This window comes from Octopus sinensis, linkage group LG4, assembly GCF_006345805.1.
Source record: "Octopus sinensis linkage group LG4, ASM634580v1, whole genome shotgun sequence".
NCBI lineage: Eukaryota > Metazoa > Mollusca > Cephalopoda > Octopoda > Octopodidae > Octopus > Octopus sinensis.
This window is the reverse complement of record NC_043000.1, coordinates 8,777,637-8,783,636: the sequence shown is the minus strand read 5'-3', so window position 1 is coordinate 8,783,636 and position 6,000 is coordinate 8,777,637. Positions and strand designations below refer to the sequence as shown.

General features: G+C 35.7%; 1 protein-coding gene across 1 annotated transcript in view; it reads left to right on the top strand.

Annotated features, from left to right (window-relative positions):
• LOC115210327 overlaps positions 1-6,000 on the top strand; it is a 45,429-nt gene that overhangs the window by 1,045 nt on the left and 38,384 nt on the right. The gene's annotated exons all lie outside the window — the stretch shown is intronic.

The window sequence follows — 6,000 nt, the reverse complement described above, 5'->3', positions numbered from 1 at the left end:
CGTTGTTTTCCATGTAGATTTAGCTGTTATATCTAGCATTTGAATCGACTCCGTAGATGCTCTCTCATTTCATTGATTTTCTCATCGATTATAAACACTCACGCAGTATTTATTATGACACATTTATAGACTGAAATGTATACACACATATAAACAAGAGCAGTTTACACGCTAACATTTTCACATTCATTCAAATGTAACAAATATTTATAAGAAATTTATTTTGTCATTGTAATGCGTGGCTGAGAGGTTAAGGTGAAGACCGAGTTCGATTCCTGGCTCAGGCGGGTGCATGAGCAACGTATTTTATTTTGTTGTGTTCAAGTCTAGCTAGCTGAAATGAGTACCAAGTTAGTGCAAGTACAGATATATCCCCTTCCAACCATCACATCCAGCATATTCTGATGGCTCAAGGATGGAAGGGTCGAGAAGGTGCCTATATCGGCTCACAACTACAGACACCAAGAATATTCAGAAAACGTATGGTACATACTACCATGTCATACTCGTGGGTGGCGGCTGTAGTATTCATTATTATTAACGGCATTTATATATACATATATATATATATAATATATATATATATATATATAATATATATATATATATATATATAAATACATGAACAAGCACACACATATACATATATAATACAAACACATACACACACATATATATATATATGTAATATATATATATATATATATATATATATATATATATATATATATGTAATATATATATACATGTATATATGCCTATATATATATATAATTACATTTATAAACTTATATATATATACATATATATATACATATATATATATACATAATAATGAAGGGTGAAATTAATTAATTTGGAAAAATTATCAATTACACCAAGTAATGCTGTTTTTACTGAGATCTCCCTTTTTAGTAGAAGAAATAGCTATAACCCTTTGACTGCTATTTCTAAATTCGGTATGTGGTAAGGCAACTCGTTGCTAAACCCTTATTGCTTAGTATATATATATACATATATATACATATATGCATATATATGCTTATATATACATATGTATATATACATATATATATATATATATATATATATTATATATATATATATATATATATATATATATATATGTATGTATATACATATATATACATACATATAAATATATATACATGCAAATACACACACACACACACACACATATATATATATATAAAACAAAGGAGACAGCTATAAGCAATATAAAGCCAAAAAGGAAAAATTCAGTTGTCACTAGTTTTGAATGTGGGTGCCGAGTAGCTTCTATACTGCTAGAAATAAGAGTTTAAAACCCTTAGAGCCGCAAAAAACCACGTTTTCATATACTGACAGATACACACACATACACGCACACACACGCACACACACACACACACACACACACACACACACACACACACACACACATATATATATATATATACATGAATGTACGTATGTATAATTATCTATTTATGCACACCTATAACTTCATATCCCTGTGCATACGTAACAAGTTTAAATCCACGTAAAAAATCACATTTACACACGCCAACGCACCCACTTACACCTTACCTTACGTCCTCACATCTTGATGCAATCGCAGAGTCTATCATACCCTAAACTTAGTGGATCCGTTCCCTCTCCATGTCTGACCACAGTACTTGCCTGGTACTCTATTTATCAAATTCAGAAGGACAGAAAGCGAAATTGATCTTGGTGAAATTTGAACTCAGACCGCTTAAGCTTTAACATGCTTTACCAAACACACACGACATCATATTTGAAAATATCGAATACACATTTTCACATATTCGTAAAGCCTAGTCATTTATTCACGCTTGCACCGTCACGTTAATCTATACGCGCGCACACACACACTCACACACACACACACACACACACACACACACTCTGCGGAGTATAGGCCATCGACGACTTTTCTCCACTTTATTCGACTCTGGGCTCTTCCTAAAAGGAGGCTTTCCTCGCCCATGTCGTGATGGTTTGTTTGTCATCAATGCCTCTGTAACTTTGCTTATTTATCGGTAGGGCGGGCTGTTGGGCCAATGCAGACCCATTTACTCTGGGGAGAAATAGTGCATATTAGTCTGACCGCTACCCTTTGATCCTGTCCAGCATGGGAGAATCCCTACTAGTAGATTGCGTTCCGCTGGCGCAGCTTTTAGGGGCACTGGGGCATACAAGCCTCTACACTGGACCAAGAAACACACATAATCTATTATTTATACGAGTTTAAGGCGGCGAGCTGGCAGAATCGCCAGCACGCCGGACGAAATGCATTACAGTATTTCCCCCGTTGCTACGTTTTGAGTTCAAATGCCGCCGTTGTCGACTTTGCCTTTTATCCTTTCGGTGTCGATAAATTAAGTACCAGTGAAACACTGGGATCGATGTAATAGACTAGTTCCTTCCCCAAAATTTCAGGCCTTAAGCCTTTAGTAGAAAGGGTTACTATTATTATTAAGGCGGCGAGACGGCAGAATCGTTACAACGCTCGGCAAAATGCTTAGCTGCCTTTCGTCCGTCTTTACGATCTGAGTTCAAATTTCGCTGGGATCGACTTTGCCTTTCATCCTTTTGGGTTTGATGAAATAGATACCAGTTAAGCACTGGGGTCCATGTAATCGACTAACCCCCTCCCCCAAAATTCCAGGTTTTGTGCCCATAATAGAAAGGATTATTTATACGAGTTGGTGGATTGACATTCGATAATCATAAAATCTTTTGTTTCCTTTAGTTACGTCACTTTAAGTACCGAGTTCAATTTGAAACCGTGTCAACTTTCCTTTTCATTTGTACGGGGGTCGGTGGAATAAGTTCCAGTCAAACACTGACATTGAAATAATCGGCTGTTCTATGTTAAAAATCATTAAGACGGTGAGCTGGCAAAATCGTTAGCTCGTCAGACAAAATACTAAGCGGTATTCTTCCCGACTTTAAGATCAAATTCCGCTGAAGTCGACTTTGCCTTTCATTCTTTCGGGGTCGATAAAAATACAGTATCAGTCAAGAACTGGTGACGATGATATCGACTGACCCACTCCCATTTAAAATTGCGAGGCTTGTAATTAATTTAGAAACAATTCGTTTTATGCGGGGGTGTTGGGACAGCAGGGTCGTTAGACTATAGAACAAAATGCTTTGCAGTATTCAGCCGCAATGCTTTAGGTCCGCAGTTCAAACCCCACCTAGGACAACCTTTTTCTTTTATTTATTCCTCGGGGTCGATAAAATAAACCATTAGTCAAGTACTGGGGTCAATATAACCGACTGTTCCTCTTCCTCTGAATTTCTGTCTGTGTGACTATGTTAGAAAGATATTTTTATATACGAGTACGAGCTTCCGTAAAGGTAAAGGCCCTGTAGAGCTTTAGAGCATCGGATTGGAATACCTTTCTGCATTTCTTTCGGCGCTCTGGGTTCTTACAGAGGTCAGTTTTGCTGTTCGGGGCCGATAAATAAAGTCTCGTAAAGTGTCGCGGGAGACCACCTACAACACCCTTTCTCTCCCACAATAGAAAAGAGTTGAATGAGAACCTGGCAACTACTTCCCAAAGAAAAAGAAAATGTACGCTATAGGAACCGCTCTGAGTTCAAATCCTGCTAAAGTCAAATATGTTTTTCATTTTCCGTGCTCGATAAAAATATAATACCAATCAAAGATCGATTTCAATGACTAAACCCGGCTACTTACATCACATTGGGCTTGTATCAGAAATTTTATTAATTTATTTTAGAACTTAAAAACCATCGTGATACATGCATTCGGATAATTTTTGCACCATTCGCTTAAATGCATTAAAAGGAGTTCGAGTCTGTAACGAGAGCCTCTTAAACAGCGGCTTTCGACCGGGGTTCATGTGGCCCTTGGGGCGTCCATATAAGATTTTGTTATTAAAATTTATGTGCCATAAATTGGTGATACTTCTAAAAATGTTTTAGAGAATTCCTAATAATATTTAATCATAAGAATATAAGAATCGGATCTTTTCGGTTTGAACGGCAGTTTTTTTCTAGTGGTGTCATATGAAATTGTCACCCATAATTATGACCCTAGTATCGATCTATTGCATTTCAATCTATTTTAGGGTTAGGGTTAGTTAGGGTTAGGATTAATTAGGGTTAGGGTTAGGGGGAAGGGTATCTTTTTTTCTTCACAAATGTAAATAAACCCAATCTGTTTTTTAAACGAGGGACAGAATGGTTTTTTTTTTATCTCAAGGGACGTCATTGATTGGTTGAAATTGCAGAAATTGAAGAAAAAAAAAGAAATATCTTACAAACTATAGAATTTTCTCAATAAAGCCAAGAGAAAAAGATGTTTTATAAGCACATTCTACCAGTATACGAAGTTTAAAATTTTTTATTTACCTATAAATTATGTTAAAAACTGCCGTTCAAACCGAAAAGATCCTAATAGTCTTTAGACATCGAATGGCTGTGAGGGTTCCCCCTACCACATTAGGATAGGAATGAAAAGGGTCCCAAGGTTTAAAATGGTCGAGAACCACTGCTCTAAAAGTTCGCACAAGTGCAAGAAATACCAGCCAAATCTCATTCAGATCACACTCGACTGTCTTACATAAAGGCTATGTTAGGCAATGTAGTCTCTAATATACCAAATGCCGAGATGGTCACAACTGGGACACTTTTATTCAACGATAAGCAAGCTTGACGAGAGTTAACCTAGGGGGCAAAACGGCCACATCTACAACAGACATAAATGCATATAGTCAAACATATTATACACGCGCACAAGTGCCTCATTAAGGCCCAGAGAGGCCCTAAGCACTTAAAAGATATTGGTGTCCCTATATATTTGTAATTCAAAATATAAACAATAAAAAGCCATAACATGAATTTTTATTTTTCAAAATGAAACAAAAGTAACAATAAGATGGAAAATAATGTTTATTTTGTATACTTCTACTTTATATTTGAAGTTTTCTCCATTTTTTTTAAATTGCAAAGTCCTTGATTAGATCTTCACAATTAATCTTATGTAACAAATCAGTTTCTATACTTACTAGTAATAAGACATCTCGAATATTATTTCAGTAAGTTTAAAATGATTTCTTTTGTGCCGTAAACCACTTACCATTTCTCTGGTACCCTTCCTTCTCTTAATCTCCTAAGCATATGCTTATTATTCTTAATGGTTAATCCAGGGCTGACGTATACAAACATTTTGTGTGTATATATGAAGAGTTACATCCTTTTTAGATACCAAGAAATTCACAGCGTGGCACTGGTCGTAGGCAAATAATAAGGGTAGTCAGTAGGCATTAAGTAAATTGTTAAACAAAAAAGAAAAGGCCTTATCACAAGGATACAATATGCAAAAATATTTCGACAATCCAAGATTGTAGTCGCATTGTACGGCATTTTGAGGGAAGGTGTCTTCTACTATGGCCCCAGGTCAACCAGTGCCTTGTGAGTGAATTTGGTAGACGGAAACCGTTGGGAATCCCGTTATTATATATATATATATATATATATATATATATAATATATATATATATATATATATATATAATATAGGACAATCAGTAAGTTGTCATAATAATACTCAGAGTTTCAAATACTGGAGCTGAAAGCTTCTAGGCAAGCTTTCTGCTCCAGTATTTGAAACTCTGAGTATTATTATGACAACTTACTGATTGTCCTATATTATATATATATATATAAATTTCTCTATTTATATAATATCGAGGCCTCATTCATTCTTTTGTTATCATTATTATTAATAATAATAATATATATATGTCTGTTTAAATAAAAGAGAGAGGGAGAGAGAGAGAGAGGCAGATAAACACAGACAGACAGACAGACAGAGGATGAGAGAGAAAGATATATGTCTTTAAGGTGGTGAGCTTGCGGAAACGTTAGCACGCCGGGTAAAATGCTTAACGGCATTTCGTCTGTCTTTACGTTCTGAGTTCAAATTCCGCCGAGGTCGAC